Genomic DNA, 21,102 nt, shown 5'->3' with positions numbered 1-21,102 from the left:
AGATTGCGTACCAAATCAGCACAGTTCTCTTAATTCTCTTCCTCTTGTTTTTTTTTTTTTTTTTTTTTTTTTTAGTTTATATATGAGGGATTTATTTTAATGTTGTTACTATTCTTGAAATATTTTACTGTAATTGCTCATTACTTCTCTTGTAGTTTATTAATTTCCTCGTTTTCTTTCCTCACTGGGCTATTTTTCATTTTGCAGCCCTTGCGCTTATAACATCTTGTTTTTTTTTTTTTGACTAGGGTAGGAGCTTAGCTTGCAGTAATGATAATCCTCATCATCCCCCGCCCCTCTCTCTCTCTCTCTCTCTCTCTCTCTCTCTCTCTCTCTCTCTCTCTCTCTCTCTCTCTCTCTCTCTCTCTCTCTCTCTCAACATGCTCTTTTCTTTCCTCATAAAGATAGACGAATATTTAGAAGAGACTCTTGGTTATGGTAAGCAGCTCTTCTAGGAGAAGGACACTCCAAAATCAAACCATTGTTCTCTAGTCTTGGGTAGTGCCATAGCCTCTGTACCATGGTCTTCCACTCTCTTGGGTTAGAGTTCTCTTGGTTGAGGGTACACTCGGGCACACTATTCTCTCTTATTTCTCTTCCTCTTGTTTTGTTAAAGTTTTTATAGTTCATATAGGAGATATTTAATTTAATGTTACTCTTCTTGAAATATTTCATTTTTCCTTAAGTTTCCTTTCCTCACTGGGCTATTTTCCCTATTGGAGCCCCTGGGCATATAGCATCCTGTTTTTCCAAATAAGGTTGTAGCCTAGCAAGTAATAATAATAATGATAATAATTATTATTATTATTATTATTATTATTATTATTATTATTATTATTATTATTATAGCATCTAAGTATTCATTTATGCTAGATATCAATATATTTCTTACATTTTCTGTTTCGTTCAGCCCTTTAATTTTTGTTGTAGTTGCTCATCTCACCAAGAGATGTCAGTCTTAACTGTGAAGTAACCTTACTGTTCCTAGAGACTCCTTGTTTCCCAAACTCCATTTAGAAAACGGTGTCTCAATTATTTCGGTCACTCAGTACTACGACCAATTGTATTTTTCTTGGAACATATTGTGTCAGTGTAGTGTTTCGTATTTTGCAGGTAAGGATTTTCTTAAACTCATCCTGAAGTATTTTCTTTAGTGAAAAATAAACTTGGGGCGTTTGTTTATCAACGGCCAGTTCCTCATGCGTTGATTAAAAATGGATATCGACTAACATAACACTCCCCTCCTCCTTCACCTAACCTTCAAGCCGTGTCCTTACCTACTTATGTAAGGGGGGGGGGTTGCTAATTCGTATTCCTAGACATAATAATGCATACAGATGCCCGCTATTATACATACTCCATAAACTATTACTTTAGTAATTGTGGCTCCAACTATTTTGACCATAATTTTAACTGCAAATAAGCAGTTCTACCGTTATTTACCCCTCCCCCCCCCGCCCTTCCCGAAGGACATTAGTGGGAACCGGGGATTTAGGGTGCGAGAAAACAGGACTAAATGTGATTATTCCAATACTTGAGATTTTAAAAGGGTAGAGAACCTAACAAACCCACTCTACCTAGTTCTGGGGTCACAACCCCTGGCCAGGGGTTAATCCGTAGTTGTTCCCCATTACCGTAGCATACCTTTTTTTTTATGCGTCCCAGCGAATAATGTATAAAGAAAAGGTTAGATTTACCATTATTTATTGATTCGCCAGTAAGTCTTCCCCCCTTAAAACCCCAGTTCCCACTAGGTGTCCCGCATTACCATAGGATATATTAGGGTATATTTGTTTAATATTCTAATTTTTAGCCAAATTCATGAACCATATATTCCTACTCTTATCTTGTTTTATGCATTTATGACCATGATTATTGGGGCAAACCACCCGTTCATCAGTTTTTGGATCCCAGTGGGAAACGGGTCTATTTTTTGGGGGGTGGGGACATTCCCATAAGTAATTTGCTGCAATAATAGTTAGAAATGCAAAATAAACACTAGTTAACCAGGTGGGAAAATACATGGCTCATGTAAGTGGCTGAAAATTAAAAGTATATCATAATTATCTAGGATTCACTTCGTCCTTCTAATGCTTCTTGCTCATCCGTGCGCTTGCTTTGCTCGCAGAAAAAGAAAAACTGCAAGCTTTGCATGGGTAAGTTCTGGACGAACCGTACATGTGGATGTACCGTTCAAAAGCTCAAGAGAACACATATATTATTTTAAGCTAGTTAACGTCTAAAGAGTGAAGGAGAAAACTGTTACACAGCTCTGTCCCGCCATTAGAGAACTGGAACCAACAGCGCATGAATGAACCATTTTAGTTCTAAGCCTTCTAAGCTTTATAAGGCAAAGCACATAATGCAACACCACAATTTCTCAACTTTTTGTGTAATAAAGCAAGATGAAAATTAAATCGGATTCTCTATTTCAACATGGTTAACTAATTGTTCGCAAATCATTTAAAATAAACAGCGTCTTATTCTAATTGAAACTGGTGGCAAATTACAAATTGGTTTAATCTTTTTTTATTCTTAAATGTTTTGTTTGAGGCCTCGTATACCTGTACGGATTGTCCTTAACGTCCTGTGGACGATCCGTACACTTCGGTTTTTTTTTCCCCAAGCTTCATTTCACCAATTTATATTGATGAAAAAACTGTGCCTCAGAGAGAATATGGCGCAATGATTGTACTTTATAGTGATCACTTTAAATTTGTTAATTCACTAAAAAAAAAGAATTATGAATTTTTGAAAAAAAAAATAAAAAAAAAAACTACGGTTCATCCAGAACCTACCTTACTGGCAAGCGGTAACGTTGAACTGTGCTCGCAATTCCTGTGGCTCATTAATGTTTTTTTCTCCGCAATTCCTGTGGCTCATTAATGTTTTTTTTTTTTTTTTTTTTTTTTTTTTTTACATGGGTAGTAATAGCTGTACACCGAACGGATAGCATTTCCATCCCAATTGCCGACTTAGATGAAATTACACTAAATTTCGGATTAGATTTTACCTAAGTAACCTCATCGAGACTTCATATGATGGTGGTTTAACTCAAATTGAAGGGAAGGGTGAAAAAAATGGCCATTGTAGAACATCCGAGAACTTGTGCCTAAGTATTTGAAAGTTAATAATTCATTGAAGCAAAGTTATGATAAAGTCCTACAAATAACAGAAAAACTGGCCAAAGCGACTGCAAGCAATGCCTACGTAGTTAAAGCCGTAACTCTACATCAGTCTCGCAGAGGACTTGGTTGATAGATAGTTCGCATTTTAAACGACCTATATGCACTTGTCAGTTTCTTACGAATTTATTTCGCTAGTAAAGTATCATATATTAACCGTATATCCTGTTGATTTATTTTCGAGGGAAATAGTTAATTTTCGAAAGAAACTGGTCTTTTTTTATATACAGTATACTCCGATTTATTAAAGCTTGCCCCATGTTTTACTATAATATCAATTGTGTGTTCATTAATAGCTGATTTATATAACTGTCCCAATGGGCTATGGAACCGAAGGGTAAGACTCTTAAATGTATGAAAAATCCGCCGATGTTTAGATAGATATCGAAACAATTGGCCAGAAGCTTAAAAACCACATGGTAAAGAAAGTTATTTAAGTTGTACAATTAATATTGGAAATATGGGACTATTATTTAAGAATCGGGCATAACTTATATGGTATCAAATGTAAGGTCTAGAAGTTTTAGAAAAAAATCCCTGTAAAGTCCTGAAGGCCAAAGGATCAGGTGTACAGAGGGTCAAAACCTTGTTGGCTGATTGGGGTCCGTTGTTAAACAAAATTTACTTAAAAACTCTGCAAACAGATTGTGTAGCTGTTTTCTTTTGTAACACAATCAAACATATTAAATAGTTGCTGTAATGTACAATAATTGAGGGTTTATATAGAGCGTTAGACTTTTATAAGTACTTAGTTCATATTTTACTAACAAATAAACTAAAACTGTCAAACCGCCTTAGACAGCACTTTGTCATGGAGTGGCTGGCTTGGTAATGTAGGGTCCTAGATAGGTAATATCAAATTGTTTGAGGTAGACCTCTCTAATCATTAAGGATAACTTTTATGGTCTTTTTTCCTGTAGCATTCAAATCTGCTGCAGTTTTTTTGAAGGCTGTTATTACAAAAAAAAAGAAAATAAATAGGCCGTGTTATATTATAGGCTAGTTAAAATGCTAATGTTGTTGATTTTCACATGGGTGTGTACAGTACATGCATTTGCTTGTTTGTTTGTTGTGAATGGCAATGAAATGTAAATAAAGTTTCCCTACTATTTACAAAAGTTTCACTCTTATTTACATAAGTTTTACTTCCTTATAAATTAAAAATAAACTAATTAGGAAAATTTAAATTTATTCCCCAACACGTCACGTTGGAAAAAGATTGGAAACTGTCTACTTCATTCCCTTCTCTATTACTAGGCATTAGCTGTCTTTCTAATGTAAACCTTTAATCTTTTCCTTCATCTGTGTGCTTTTAAAGCCATCAGAACACACCTACATGTGCATACATATCCCCAGATAGCAATAATACTTTATCTAATAATCGATTCATACCTCTTGAATTAATGTCCTCTTCACTACACCCCTGTTGGACACGTATGCAGAGATGTGCCATACTACATTTTACCAGATATAAATCGTTGACCTTGTTACTGATACGATGGATCTGACATTCTCCTGGAAATTGGATGGAGAATGACTTGTCTATGATTGAACTTCATCATGTGCTTTATATTTACTGTACAATCCTGTGTGAAAAAAAAAATCGGTTTTCTTTCAAAGATGCCTTTTATTGCAGATATCTTTTGGAGAAAGAGAGTACGATGCTTTACAAGAGAAGTACACTGCAGCCAGCTCTACAATGGAAGAAATTAAAGTTTTAGAAACTCTTGTAAAGCAAATCGGGTGTGAGATCGAGGCCATGAACAAGACCCCTGCCTCCTTCCTTGAAGACCCTGACCCTGACCATGACACTTGGAAGCATGGGTGAAGTGCAGTCCTTATACGGTATGAGGTAAGATTTTGAGTTAATTTGTTGTATGAAAAATAAGGTAAAAAATATTCCCGATTTTGAGGATAAAAGGTAATTTTAGATCGATGAAATTGATGATTTGAGTAAATTAGCGTTTTTGTCGAAACCAAATATTGATTAATTAATGGTATACTCAAGAGGATAGGGAAGTGACAGAGCCATAGATTTTTTTAGGTTTAGGTTTACGAAAGGGGGGAGGAGATGGATAGTTGCCTAGGAAACTAGAAAAGCACTCCTGAGGGCAGACCTCCGCCACGGCAGCATATTTCCTGTAAGCAGCTTGCTTATCCCAGATTCAATTTAGACCTTAGGCATATTTGTTTGGTCTAACTTTAGCTTGACCTTTGACCTTTTATAGTTTATATAGGAGATATCTAATTTAATGTTACTCTTCTTTAAATATTTAATTTTTCCTTAAGTTTCCTTTCCTCACAGGGCTATTTTCCCTGTTGGAGCCCCTGGGCTTATAGCATCCTGCTTTTCCAAATAAGGTTGTAGCCTATGAAGTAATAATAATAATAATATTATTATTATTATTATAGCATCTAAGTATTCATTTATGCTAGATATCAATATATTTCCTACATTTCCTGTTTCGTTCACTCCTTTAATTTTTGTTGTAGTTGCTCATCTCACCAAGAGATGTCAGTCTTAACTGTGAGGTAAAGTTACTGTTCCTAGAGACTCCTTGTTTCCCAAAATCCATTTAGAAAACGGTGTGTCAATTTTTTCGGCCATTCAGTATCACGACCCAATGTATTTTTCTTGGAACATATTGTGTCAGTGTAGTTGTAGTGTTTTGTATTTTGCAGGTAAGACTTTTCTTAAACTCATCCTGAAGTATTTTCTTTAGTGAAAAATAAACTTGGGGCCTTTGTTTATCAACGGCCCGTTCCTCACGAGTTTATTAAAAATGGATATAGACTAACTTAAAATCTCCCCCCCCCCCCTAACCTTCAAGCAGTGTCCTTACCTACTTACCTAAGGGGGAGGGGGGCGTTTGCTAATGATGTATTCTTAGACATAATAATGCATACAGGTGCCCGCTATTGTACATACCCCATAAACTATTACTTTAGTAAATGTGGCTTCAACTAATGTCCATAATTTCAACTGCAAATAAGCAGTTCTACAGTTATTTAACCCCCCCCCCCTCCCCTTTCCCGAAGGACACGGGTTGTTACCTGGGATTTAGGGTGAGAGAAAACAGGACTAAATTTGATTATTCCAACCCTTGAGATTTTAAAAGGGTACAGAACCTAACCCACTTAACCTAGTTCTGGGGTCATAACCCATGGCCTGGGGTTAATCCTTAGTTCCCACTAGGTGTCCCCCATTACCGTAGCGCATGATCTCCCTTTTTTTTTTTTTCTTTTGTTTGCAATTTATAGGTCTTCTACGCGTCCCAGCGAATATGTATAAAGAAAAGGCTAGATTTACCAATATTTATTGATTCGCCAGTAAATTTTCCCCCCTTAAAATAGTTTCCCCTATGTGTCCCTCGTTACCATTGGATATATTAGGGTATATTTGGTAAATATACTATAATTTCTAGCCAAATAAATGGACCATATATTTTCACTATATCTTGTGTTTTATGCATTTATGACCATGATTATTGGGACAAACCACCCGTTCATCAGCTTTTGGATCCCAGTGGGAAACAGGTCTATTTTTTGGGGTGGTGACATTCCCATAAAAAGTAATTTGCTGCAATAATAGTTAGAAATGCAAAATAAACACTAGTTAACCAGGAGGGAAAATATATGGTTCATGTAAGAGGCTGAAAATTATAAGTATAGTATCATAATACTCAAGAGGATAGGGAAGTGACAGCTATAGATTTTTTTTATTTAGGTTTACGAAAGGGGGAGGAGATGGATAGTTGCGTAGAAAACTAGAAAAGCACTCCTGAGGGCAGACCTCCGCCACGGCAGCATATTTCCCGTAAGTAGCTTGCTTATCCCAGATTCAATTTAGACCGTAGGCATATTTTTTTTTGTCTAACTTTAGCTTGACCTTTGACCTATTATAGTTTATATAGGAGATATTTAATTTAATGTTACTCTTCTTGAAATATTTAATTTTTCCTTAAGTTTCCTTTCCTCACAGGGCTATTTTCCCTGTTGGAGCCCCTGGGCTTATAGCATCCTGCTTTTCCAAATAAGGTTGTAGCCTAGGAAGTAATAATAATAATAATAATAATTATTTATTATTATTATTATTATAGCATCTAAGTATTCATTTATGCTAGATATCAATATATTTCCTACATTTTCTGTTTCGTTCACTCCTTTAATTTTTGTTGTAGTTGCTCATCTCACCAAGAGATGTCAGTCTTAACTGTGAAGTAACGTTACTGTTCATAAGACTCCTTGTTTCCCAAACTCCATTTAGAAAACGGTGTCTCAATTATTTCGGTGAATCAGTACCACGACCCATTGTATTTTTCTTGGAACATATTGTCAGTGTAGTGTTTCGTATTTTGCAGGTAAGGCTTTTCTTAAACTCATCTGGAGTATTTTCTTTAGTGAAAAATAAAGTTGGGGCCTTTGTTTATCAACGGCCCGTTCCTCATGCGTTGATTAAAAATGGATATAGACCAACTTAACCCCCCCCCCCCCCTAGCCTTCAAGCAGTGTCCTTACCTACTTACATAATGGGGAGGGGGAGTTTGGTAATGCTGTATTCTTAGACATCATAATGCATTCAGGTGCCTGCTATTGTACATACCCCATAAACTATTACTTTAGTAAATGTGGCTTCAGCTAATGTCCATAGTTTAAACTGCAAATAAGCAGTTCTACCGTTATTTACACCCCCCCCCCCCCTTTCCCGAAGGACACGGGTGGGTACCTGGGATTTAGGGTGCAAGAAAACAGGACTAAATGTGATTATTCCAACATATTTTAAAAGGGTACAGAACCTAACCCACTTAACCTAGTTCTGGGGTCACAACCCGTGGCCAGGGATTAATCCTTAGTTCCCACTAGGTGTCCCCCATTACCGTAGCTTTTTTTTTTTTTTTTTTTTTTTTTTTTTTTTGTGTCCCAGCGAGTAATGTATAAAAAAAAGGTTAGATTTACCATTATTTATTGATTCGCCAGTAAATCTTCCTCCCTTAAAATAGTTTCCCCTAGGTGTCCCTCGTTACCATTGGATATATTAGGGTATATTTGGTAAATATACTATAATTTCTAGCCAAATACATGGACCATATATTTTCCTTACTCTCTTGTGTTTTATGGATTTATGACACAGGTAGTAAAGCATGTGTTAGAATAGGAAAGGAGGTGAGTGATTGGTTTCCGGTGAGAGTGGGGCTAAGACAGGGATGTGTGATGTCGCCCTGGTTGTTTGACTTGTATGTTGATGGAGTGGTGAGAGAGGTGAATGCTAGAGTGCTTGGACGAGGATTAAAACTGTTAGGCGAGAATGATCATGAATGGGAGGTAAATCAGTTGTTGTTTGCGGATGATACTGTACTGGTAGCAGACACAGAAGAGAAGCTTGACAGACTAGTGACAGAATTTGGAAGGGTGTGTGAGAGAAGGAAGTTGAGAGTTAATGTGGGTAAGAGTAAGGTTATGAGATGTACGAGAAGGGAAGGTGGTGCAAGGTTGAATGTCATGTTGAATGGAGAGTTACTTGAGGAGGTGGATCAGTTTAAGTACTTTGGGTCTGTTGTTGCAGCAAATGGTGGAGTGGAAGCAGATGTACGTCAGAGAGTGAATGAAGGTTGCAAAGTGTTGGGGGCAGTTAAGGGAGTAGTAAAAAATAGAGGATTGGGCATGAATGTAAAGAGAGTTCTATATGAGAAAGTGATTGTACCGACTGTGATGTATGGATTGGAGTTGTGGGGAATGAAAGTGATGGAGACAGAAATTGAATGTGTTTGAGATGAAGTGTCTGAGGAGTATGGCTGGTGTATCTCGAGTAGATAGGGTTAGGAACGAAGTGGTGAGGGTGAGAACGGGTGTAAGAAATGAGTTAGCGGCTAGAGTGGATATGAATGTGTTGAGGTGGTTTGGCCATGTTGAGAGAATGGAAAATGGCTGTCTGCTAAAGAAGGTGATGAATGCAAGAGTTGATGGGAGAAGTACAAGAGGAAGGCCAAGGTTTGGGTGGATGGATGGTGTGAAGAAAGCTCTGGGTGATAGGAGGATAGATGTGAGAGAGGCAAGAGAGCGTGCTAGAAATAGGAATGAATGGCGAGCGATTGTGACGCAGTTCCGGTAGGCCCTGCTGCTTCCTCCGGTGCCTTAGATGACCGCGGAGGTAGCAGCAGTAGGGGACTCAGCAGTATGAAGCTTCCTCTGTGGTGGAAATGTGGGAGGTTGGGCTGTGGCACCCTAGCAGTACCAGCTGAACTCGGCTGAGTCCCTGGTTAGGCTGGAGGAACGTAGAGAGTAGAGGTCCCCTTTTTGTTTTGTTTCTTGTTGTTGTCGGCTACCCCCCAAAATTGGGGGAAGTGCCTTTGGTATATGTATGATGACCATGATTATTGGGGCAAACCACCCGTTCGTCAGTTTTTGGATCCCAGTGGGAAACAGGTCTATTTTTTGGGGTGGGGACATTCTCATAGAGTAATTGGTGCAATAATAGTTAGAAATGCAAAATAAACACTAGTTAACCAGGTGGGAAAATATATGGCTCATGTAAGTGGCTGAAAATTAAAAGTACAGTATCATAATTATCTTGGATTTACTTCGTCCTTCTAATGCTTCTTGCTCCTCCGTGCGCTTGCTTTGCTCGCAGAAAAAGAAAAACTGCAAGCTTTGCATGGGTAAGTTCTGGACGAACCGTACATGTGGATGTACCGTTCAAAAGCTCAAGAGAACACATATATTATTTTAAGCTAGTTAACGTCTAAAGAGTGAAGGAGAAAACAGTTACACACCTCTGTCCCGCCATTAGAGAACTGGAACAAACAACGCATGAATGAACTTATTTTCGTTATAAGCCTTCTAAGCTTTATAAGGCAAAGCACATAATGCAACTAATTTTCTCAACTTTTTGTGTAATAAAGCAAGATGAAAATTAAATCGCATTCTCTATTTCAACATGGTTAACTAATTGTTCGCTAATCATTGAAAATAAACAGAATGATTATAAACAGTCTTATTTTAATGGAAACTAATGGCAAATTACAAATTGGTTTAATTTTTTTTTATTCGTGAATGTTTTGTTTGAGGCCTCGTATACCTGTACGGATTGTCCTTACCGTCCTGTGGACGATTCGTACACTTGTTTTTTTTTTTTTTTTTTTTTTTTACAAGCTTCATTTCACCAACTTATATTGATGAAAAAACTGTGCCTCAGAGAGAATATGGCTTAATATTTGTACTTTATATTGATCACTTTAAATTTGTTAATTCACTAAAAAAGAAAAAAAAAATAATTAAAAAAAAAAAAAAAACTACGGTTCGTCCAGAACCTACCTTACTGGCAAGCGGTAACGTTGAACTGTGCTCGCAATTCCCGTGGCTCATTAATTCGGTGTTTTTTTTTTTTTTTTTTTTTTTTTTTTTTTTTTTACATGGGTAGTAATAGCTGTACACCGAACGGATAGAATTTCCATCCTAATTGCCGACATAGATGAAATTACACTAAATTTCGGATTAGATTTTACCTAAGTAACCTCATCGAAACTTCATATGATGGTGGTTTAACTCAAATTGAAGGGAAGGGTGAAAAAAGTAGCCATTGTAGAACATCCGGGAACTTACGCCTAAGTATTTGAAAGTTCCTAATTCGTTGAAGCCAAGTAATGATAAAGTCGTACCAATAACAGAAAAGCTGGCAAAAGCGACTGCAAGCAATGCCTACGTAGTTAATGCCGTAACTCTACATCAGTCTCGCAGATGAAAGTAATGGACTTGGTTGAAAGATAGTTCGCATTTTAAACGACCTATATGCACTTGTCCATTTCTAACGAATTTATTTCGCTAGGAAAGTATCATATTAACCGTATATCCTATTGATTTATTTGCGAGGAAAATAAAGTTCATTTTCGAAAGAAACTAGAGTTTTTTTTTTATGCAGTATACTCCAATTTATTAAAGCTTGCCCCATGTTTTACTATAATGCCAATTGTGTTCTTTAATAGCTGATTTATATAACTGTCCCAATGGGTTATGGAACCGAAGGGTAAGACTGTAAATGTATGAAAAATTCGCCGATGTTGAAAGATATCGACACAATTGGCCAGAAGCTTAAAAACCACATGGTAAAGAAAGTTATTTAAGTTGTACAATTAATATTGGAAATATGGGACTATTAGTTACGAATCAGGCGTAACTTATATGGTATCAAATGTAAGCCTAGAATTTTAGAAAAAAAATCCTTGTAAAGTCCTGAAGGCTAAAGGATCAGGTTTACAGAGGGTCTAAACCTCGTTGGCTGGATGGGGTCAGTTGTTAAACGAAATTTACTTAAAAACTCTGCAAACAGATTGTGTAGCAGTTTTCATTTGTAACATAATTAAAAATATTGAATAGTTGCTGTAATGTACAGTAATTGAGGGTTTATATAGAGCGTTAGACTTTTATAAGTACTTAGTTCATATTTTACTAACAAATAAACTAAAATTGTCAAACCGCCTTAGACAGCACTTTGTCATATAGTGGCTGGCTTGGTAATGTAGGGTCCTAAATAGGCAATATCAAATTGTTAAGGTAGACCTTTTGAATCATTACGAATAACTATTATGGTATTCTTGCTGTAGCATTCAAATCTGTTGCAGTTTCGTGAAGACAGTTAATTACAAAAAATAAAGAAAAATAAATTGGCCTTGTTATATTAAAGGAAAGTTAAAATGCTAATATTGTTGATTTTCCCTTGGGTGTGTACAGTACATGCATTTGCTTGTTTGTTCGTTGTGAATGGCAATAAAATGTAAATAAAAAGTTTCCCTCATTTACAAAAGTTTCACTCTTATTTACATGTGTTTTACTTCATCCTTATAAATTAAAAAATAGATTAAGAAGGAAAATTTAAATTTATTTCCCAACACGTCACGTTGGAAAAAGATTGGAATCTGTCTACTTCATTCCCTTCTCTATTACTAGGCATTAGCTGTCTTTCTAATGTTCACCTTTGATCTTTTCCTTCATCTTTGTGATTTTAAAGCCATTAGAACACACCTACATGGGCATACATATCCCCAGATAACGCCAATACTCTATCTTATAATATTCATACCTCTGAATTCCTCTAATTCACTATACCCCTGTTGAGACACGTGTGCAGAATTGTGCCATATTAAATTTTATCTGATATAAATCATTGACCTTGTTACTGATACGTTGGATCTCTGACGTTCTCTGGAAGTTGGATGGAGAATGACTTGTCTATGATTGATCTCCATTATGTGCTTTATATTTACAGTACAAACCTGTGTAAAAAAGTTTTCTTTCAAAGATGCCTTTTATTGCAGATCTCTCATGGAGAAAGAGTACGATGCTTTACAAGAGAAGTACACTGCAGCCAGCTCTACAATGGAAGAAATTAAGTTTTAGAAACTATCGAAAAGCAAATCGGGTGTGAGATAGAGGCCATGAACAAGACCCCTGCCTCCTTCCTTGAAGACCCTGACCATGACACTTGGAAACATGGGTGAAGTGCAGTCCTTGTACGGTATGAGGTAAGATTTTGAGTGAATTTGTTGGATGAAAAATAAGGTAAAAATTATTTCCGATTTTGAGGATAAAAGGTAGTTATTTTAGATCGATGAAATTGATGATTTGAGTACATTAGTTTTTTGTCGAAACCAAATATTGATTAATTAATGGTATACTGAAGAGGATAGGGAAGTGACAGAGCTATAGATTTTTTTTTTTTTTAGGTTTAGGTTTATGAAAGGGGGGAGGAGATGGATAGTTGCGTAGAAAACTAGAAAAGCACTCCTGAGGGCAGACCTCCGCCATGGCATCTCATTTCCCGTAAACAGCTTGCTTATCCCAGATTCAATTTAGACCGTAGGCATATTTTTTTGGTCTAACTTTAGCTTGACCTTTGACCTAGGACTTTCAAAATTGAATACCTTCCACATCTTAAGGTAACCATTGATCTCTGAAAGTTTCACTACTCTGTAAAATTATAGTCAGGAAGTTGTTCAGAAACATAAAATAAAGATGAAAACATAATCTCCTCCAAACTTCGTTGGCGGAGGTAAAAGGTAGATGTTATAATAGCAGGTGCCATTTTGCAAATTGGAAAGAGTTGAGATGGAAAAGGAAATTCTGGAGCAAAATGTCATTTGAAGTGAAAAAATTTAAAGTAGGCATAGTTACTACAGTTTCTACTTTAAATATTTTTGCTGAATTATGGGTAATGGAAATTTGAGAAAAGACATGAAATTACCAAATGGTATGTTATTTTTATCTTGGTTTGTGTTTTAAAAGAAAATAACCATCTAACTGACATTTAACTTTGATATACTGTACTGTTGGGCTTGTTCTATTGTCATAGTTGTTGCCACCTGTAAGTGTGAAATTCATATATTCTTTTCTAAAGATATTCGTAAATTAGGTGCAGTTGGATATCCTTCATACTTGATTCGTCAATTCTTCGGTTTATATTAATCACCACAAGACTATATTATTTTTTCCCCTTGATCTCTTGAATTAAATCATAATACTACAAATGTAATTATTTACTTCAGACTCAAGAGGAAAAGAAAGCCACTTTACTTTTCAATCGAGGGTAGAGTTCGGCATCTAGAAGTTAGAAGAGAAACCAACAAAGGAAGATAAACTTTGTTTCTCTATCAGCCGTTCAAGAGGAGTTGGGCGAAGTGAAATTACTAGTTTCCAGGTATTGTTCCTTTTTCATTTTCTTTATTTGTTGGTACCCCAGGTTTAGCATTTGTCAGTGATTGCTTTCAGAGCATTACTTGCAAGTAGCATATTGAATACATTGAATTGTTCTATAACGGATACAACCTTGGTCCCTTGATAGAATTATGATTTCAGCAAATCTGAAATATGGGTGTTAAAATTTGGTTAGGTGTCTGTGGTTACTAGCGAGTAGCAAAGAACCTCTGCCCTCTAGCTGGTTCAAGTAGCCACAGAGTCGTACAGATGTGGACTTCGTGTTTTTATTTTCTTACTTTGACAGTGATTGGTTTGTTATTGATATAAAAAAAAATCAAAGAATAGGTATGCAGGTATGCCCTGGAGTTCCCAGCTAGCAGTGCTGTTTAGTTATCCCCCAAGGAATAATGTTGTTGCTGTTCTCCTAATGGCAGGAAATTAAAGAAAAAGGCTAAATGAGATTCTTTGCCTTCAAAGTCTTCCTTGAAGCTTAAGAAATCCGCTGAACATCTTTGTTCACCCCCTGGTACTCTGGCTTGTGATCCTTCTGTCACACTTTTGAATGGAAGGTGATGGACTGTGATATTTATTTAATTTTTTTTAAGCTCAGTGTGCTAGTTTTAACTTCCCTATAGAAGCAGCTATTCCTTCTCCTTGTAGTGAAGCTGAAATATTAATTACCAACAATGCAGACAAGGCATTATGGCCATCATTAGGTTTGGTGGGCATTGTCAAAGGAAAGACTTTAGCAAGGCCTGCACCATCTAAGGCAAAGCTCTCCGTATTTTTCCATTGTACCATCAGAAGCAGCCCTTATGACTGCTTCTCTCCTGCCCAGCCTCATGGGCAAAATTAGTTATAAGTTTCTGTATCGTGAATAGACGAATCGGTAAAGCTGTAACCACGAATATTGAGGGCTGACTTTACCTGTGACTGCAGTAAGACACTACTTGCAGCAGACTCGACCCTTCAGACCATGACTCCAAAACCTCTTTCAGCTCTGGCAAGATCCCATTTTAGTCTATTGTCTTTTTTTTTATCTTAAAAAGGAGGGCACATTCACCCCAGGATAAACCTTTTAAGAGATATATTGGGGGGGGGGAGGCATTGTAATACCCAGAACTTGAAAAAATTTATACATTATTCTCTTAAGCTTTGATTATAACTTAAGGGAGAGTCTGACCACGTAGCAGCATTTTCCTTCGTCCCCAATCTTAAGTTTTAAATCTTTTCATTCCTCCAATTTCTTAGCTGTGAGTTTAACATTTTCCGAAGGTAGTAAGTGCTCGTCAAGCCCTTGGTTGCCATCATATCTTAACCTTTTGGATCTCCATTTTGCTGTTCATCCTCAAATATTCTTAAACGAGGTTCTCCCTCGGTGGCACAAGAACACAATTAAATTGCCTCCCAATCCCATTAGTTTTTTCAGATTGCCGTAGCCCCCAAGCCCAACTTTCGCTCTGTCACTATCATAAATAGTCCAATCTTTCAACTTTTTTCATATAAAAGTTTTCCCCCTGGGGTTACTCGCGTTGAGTAACCCCACTGGGTCAGCGTTCCCACAAAATTGTGCAGATTCATGAATCCATCCTTGCATTAATTACCGTTGTCTTTCATAAACCAATTTGTTCTAGGCTCGTAGCTTATATAAATTTTTTTTTTGTAATAGGAAGGGCTGTGGTTTGTATAGTTAGAAAAAATCTTGGTTAGTTTTTAATGGCTGTAATAGATATCAGTATGAAATGAATAAACCTAAAATAGTCAACAATGGTAGTTTGCTTAATCGTGAAAGCTTCTAAGTGTTTGTTAGTTTTCTTATTCAGATAGGGGTAAAGTTTGTATGGTGATTAGCATTACGAAATGCATTAATCTTTAGATTTTTTAGACTCCTATTCCCAGATTTGACTTGGCTTCATTCAACTTTAATTCATTGTAAATGCAATAGACCAAAATTCACTTTTTTTGGACTGAAGCTTCTTATGGTCACTGTAAATTGTGCACTTCAGTATAAAACTATAGTTAATAAAGAATTTAATTATTGCTTATCTTTGTTCAAACTAGCTTTCAATTATAAGCATACACCATCGTAGTATGAATTTTAATTTAAACGGCCGTAAAATGTTGCTATAAGTTAACACAATCTTACTAACACAGCATTCTTTGAAGAAATATGTTAATTAGGGTAAAGAGTAGCAATGAGGAAAAGTATTGATGTAACTTTTCTGTTAGTATTTATATTTTAAGTTGTCAGTTTCAGCCAATAATTTGGATAGGACTGAAAATACCATTAGAAAAATGTTATAAAAATCTAGCTTGCTTTAGAACTTTGTTTTTTTTTTTAACTCGAAAGGCTATGCCAATTCTAGTTTCAGAACTAAATTGCATGGGAAATGTGTAAAAAAAAAAAAAAAAAAAAAAAAAAAAACTGGGTGATTTTTCTTTTTTTCATCAAACTAATCATGTTAGTGAATGAGTTTATCTAAATACGCAGTATTGTATTTTTTTTTAAATTGGATCCTGACTATCTAAGCAGCTAAATTATTCCATTCTAGGTGCTCTCGATAAGGTGGATGGATTTATGGAAGAACTGTTGGAAAGGAAACAGCTGTTAGAAGATCTTTTGAAAAAAGTGTTATTCGGAGTAATGTCAAGAGATGAACATATTGTATATTAAGGTGAACGAACCTTTAGACCTGTTATTGTACTTCTAGACAATATAATTAAAGTTGAATGAATTGCCAAGTGGTCTTTTCGTTAAACCAAGGTATTACGCAAGGGCAAAGCATCAAGGGCTACTTACCCCATCCCCTTGTCAAACCAGGAAAGTTTTCCATATATATTTTTACATGAAGACTGATTTTATGAAGGACTGTATATGCTTTTAACATTCATTAACTATTTTATATGGTTAAAATTCTGGATCCCTTATTTAACTATAGGGTTTACTTGTACAGTATGTAGGGTAACTAGACAAAAATTTGAACGGTTGTAGTTAAATTTGAGAATTTATTTATAGGACCTTTGCCAATGGAAAAGAGCATTTGTATAGGTTACAAGGCAATGAACATTAAGATTTTTTTTATTAATTTTGTTGCATACTCCAGAATGGAAATGAGGTAATGCTACATAATCCGGAATGATAATGAGGTGATGTTAAGTACAGTAGTGGTAGGCGAGTAAACGTACAAAGCCTTAATGCTTAGTGAACTTCTTGGAAGTGTCGCAGGATATATTACTTTTAAAATCTAGGCAAGATAGATTTAGAATCTACAAACCATTTTGGATTGATGGGAATTTGGTATAAATTTTAAGAAATTATTTAAAACTTAGCGCACATTATGCCTTAGGAATTATGGGTACATTTAGCAATAATGTCTATGAAACTGTGTGCTAAAAATTTTATAAATGTTGGACCACAAAGTGAAGCCTTCGACACGGGGAAAAGTATACCCATAAGCTTGTATTTATACGGAGCTTTTAAAGTATTTTTTGGTGTGTGGTAAAGAACATTGTAAAAACTTAGGTAATAAAACCAATTTTTAGAATGGGATTTAAGACTCTTGTATCTGTGTAATATAATGGCTATTGTTCATTGCAATTGGGCTACGAAAGACTGATTCTAAACTTTGTTCAAGGTGGTTAATTGAAGATTGATTACTCTTCAACAATTAAATTTTCCTTTGGATAAGCACTGTGCAAGCCAAATTAATGTTTAAGTGGGCCCCAAGGGAATTAACAAATTTGGTTTATCAGTTTTATATTGAAAGCTCAAGTTTTTTATAATTTTTTTTTTGTTAGTTTTTGGAAAGGTATTAATTCAAAGTTAAGAACGTAGTCAGTTAAAGCTTTTTGTCTAAATTATATTGTAAGAAATTTCAGTCGGAGGATTCTTTAAAAATTGTGTTAATACTGTGTTCCAAATATATTCCACCTTTAAAATATTTCACTTTGATCGAAGGTTTCTTGGCTTGACCTCGATCTTAAACATTATGAAGGGTGAAAAGTTTTCGCTTTAATTTTGTGAAATTGCCTTTAAAATTCAGTAGAGATCTTCCTGAGGTTTGGAGAAAAATTGCTAATTATAACTCCCTCTAGTTCACGAAAGTTTCTATTCCTTTGTTCTAAAGTTCTTGTAAGTTTGTCATGAGATACGTGTCTTAAAAGTTTGTGGTAGGCATAGCCATTTATTCGTAACATCTATTGGAATCCATACTTGGATGATACTTAGATTATCTGCTTACCACTAGGGCTAAGATTATAAGTGCTAGAAATGCTGCTTTCGTGCTTGGCAATTTCAATGGTCATAGCAAGTGGTTGTTTCTTTCCTACTGATTGCCATGGCTTGAGACTTTGCCTTTGAATGAAACTGTTTGCAAATCACAACTGAAGCCACTCACAGGTGGGATAACTACCTGGGCGTAGTCTCGTCATTTAGTATGTATACAATGAATGTTGGTCCCATAGTTGGGATGTTAGGTCATGCTTAAGTTTCGGTAGTAATTTAGACAGCAGTCTGGCCGTGATGTCTTGGGCTCCGTCCACACGACCTAGCTTTGCTGGGCGAACTTTGTTTCAGGTGACGTCAGAATGTTTGAAGCAGCGAGCAAAGTTCAGTATAGGGTTTTTCGTATGGGCTCATTGGTGGGCGAAGACTGGGGAGATGTCATTATCTGACGTATGAAGTTACTTGTCTTGCCAATGCCAATGATATACCATTTTTAATCCTCTACTTTAAAGTTAAAGCATGTAAGTTTAATTGGTCACGTGAGGCAACTTTAAACTTTATAGTTTTATAAACAACAACTTTTCAGCCGTTGCGATGTGAGGGCTTATTGAGATAGTGATGCTTTTTTATGGGCTGTCAATGCAAGAGCTTGTTCTAAATTTATGGTGGTGCAGTCTATAGTGAATGAAGAGTTGCGGCAATTTCTAATATAACTCTGGGGACTAATATTACTAATGTTATTGAAGACAAGTGAATCGAACACTAGCTTTTTCCCCCCTGACAACAGAGACGTGACAGACGAGAAATGCGGCAAATTATATAACATACAAGACTTCCCATAACATACACGACCTCCCAAATTTAGTTTCCTTTGCAAACACACCAAGCACCAATTCTTTTCTAGCACACAACTATAATACAATTTTTTTACTCCTTCAAACAAATGTTAATTTTCTTGTTACTCGTACAACAATTCCTCTTGCTGCCATCACCAGGGTATTTGAGCTTGCGTCCGAACGAGGACAGTTGAGCAGCAAGAGCTTGGTAATAGCAGAAATAAATTTCTCTAGTGTGTGTTGTTATTGCTATGTGCTAGAAGAAAAGGAAAATTTGGTGCTAAGTGTATTGGCATAGGAGGCAATGAAGTAAGTTGTGTAGGTTGCAATACTACAGGAGTTAATCATTCTGAACTAGATATTATGAATTAGGTGAGAATGGATCCAAAATAAGTTTTACAATGTTATCTCGAAATTGGAACCTACAATTACCAAACATGATAAAATTATACAACTTCAATCCACATTATAGCAAGGATTTCCAAGCAGTATGTGTAAAATTATACTCGAAAATTTCAGAGATCTAATAAGGCAAAAAAGAAAATTCTTACGTTATTGCTGTGTGCTGGATAAAAAACACGTTGGTGAGAATTTGGAAAGTTAAATACTCTACAGGAGTTGTAAAGTGAATCAGAACTAGATTACATGCAACATGAATGAATCAGACAAAGTTGACTATTTCATCTCTTTTAATTGTAGGTGCACTTCCTCCTAACAGCTTCCATATTTACTGCCGAACTCTGACATACTAACCGCTATTGAGAAAATAGCTTTGGAAAAGGAGGGTAATTTTACAATTTTTAGTGATGCAAGGGGTGTTCTTCAAGCTTTAGAAGTTTTTAATTCTAGCAACCCTCTAGTTTTAAAGATTTTAGAATGGCTTTGTGTTATTGGACGTAGAGGTATATTGGTTCGATTTTGTTAGGTTCCAGCACATGTAGGTGTGTGTGGGGGAATGAGAAGGCATATTTACTGGCAAAGACTGCGGCTTCATAGTTGCTACCAAGATATCCCATTCCCTGTAATGATTTCCTACCTAACATCAAGAAATTTTGTAATAAATGGCAACAGCACTGGGATAGTCTAGATGGCAATAAAATGAGAGAAGTAACAAATGTTGTTATCTCCTTGGAGGTATAACATGATGCCCCTAAAATGGGAGAGCTCTTTGTCGTCTCCATATTAGTCACACTCGGTTGACACAAGAGTTTCTTCTGAAGTGCCAACACCAACCGTATTGCGATGACTGTATAGTACCTTTAACAGTGAGGCATTTGTTGACCGAATGCCCTAATTATAACTTGAGAAATAGATATATACAAGGCTCGAGGTGAGGATGGCAGGTTCATCCTTGCCAAGATTCTAAGACAGGATTTATCCTACTATGCAAGCGGCATTTTTAGATTTCAGAAGCAGGTCTTCTGAAAACTCTTCAACTTCTATAATGGCATTCAACTTTTATGGTTTTAATTGAATATTTTAACTTTTATTTAAAATAAATGATATCAGCGTCAATGACCTTTGATGTCAGGATATCTGAAAACTTTAATCAATCAATTAATCATGAGTCGTGTTAGGGGGGTAAAGCAGGAAAAAACTCAAAATTTTGACACTCAGATTTTGACATGGACTGCTTCAGAGACATGTTTTATGGGTATATATATGGTCAGTTTGTTTGCTCTTATTTACTATAATTATAAAGGGTACTGAAGTTATGAAAGTTACCTGTAATTTCATGACGAGTCTTATAAGGAAAAAACGCAAAATTTTCAGTCGGATTTTGACATGACTGCTTCAGAGACTTGTTTTATGGGCATATATGTGGCCAGTTTGTGTTTTCTCTTATTTAATATAAGTATAAAGGGTATTGAAGCTATGAAAGTTTCCCCGTAATTTCATGAATCGTGTAAGAGGGAGTAGCAGGAAAAAAACAATTTTCACGGTCTTAGATTTTGACATGGAATGCTTCAGAGACATGTTTTATGGGTATATTATGGTCAGTTTGTTTTCTCTTTTATTTACTATGATTATAAAGGGTATTGAAGTCATGAAAGTTACCCGTGATTTCATGACAAGTCTTGTAAGGTGGATTAGAAGGAAAAAACTCAAAATTTTCATGGTCTCAGGTTTTGACATGGACTGCTTCAGATATGTATTTTATGGGCATATA

The 21,102-nt window shown here is 36.0% G+C and overlaps 1 long non-coding RNA gene across 3 annotated transcripts; it reads left to right on the top strand.

Annotated features, from left to right (window-relative positions):
- The first annotated feature begins 1,031 nt into the window (after positions 1–1,031).
- On the top strand, positions 1,032–16,613 carry LOC137630139 (uncharacterized). 3 transcript variants are annotated; one of them, XR_011041671.1, is made up of 4 exons: positions 1,032–1,113; positions 12,494–12,700; positions 13,721–13,872; positions 16,424–16,613. It is a non-coding gene; the product is annotated as an uncharacterized lncRNA (long non-coding RNA). The 3 variants fall into 3 exon arrangements; XR_011041673.1 differs by lacking the exon at positions 1,032–1,113 and adding an exon at positions 4,824–5,037; XR_011041672.1 differs by lacking the exon at positions 1,032–1,113 and adding an exon at positions 7,476–7,546.
- Positions 16,614–21,102: the final 4,489 nt, after the last annotated feature.

This window comes from Palaemon carinicauda, chromosome 38 (genome assembly GCF_036898095.1).
Source record: "Palaemon carinicauda isolate YSFRI2023 chromosome 38, ASM3689809v2, whole genome shotgun sequence".
In the NCBI taxonomy this organism is placed as follows: Eukaryota; Metazoa; Arthropoda; class Malacostraca; order Decapoda; family Palaemonidae; genus Palaemon; species Palaemon carinicauda.
Note: the sequence above shows the minus strand (reverse complement) of the source record. Positions and strands in the feature narration are given on the sequence as shown.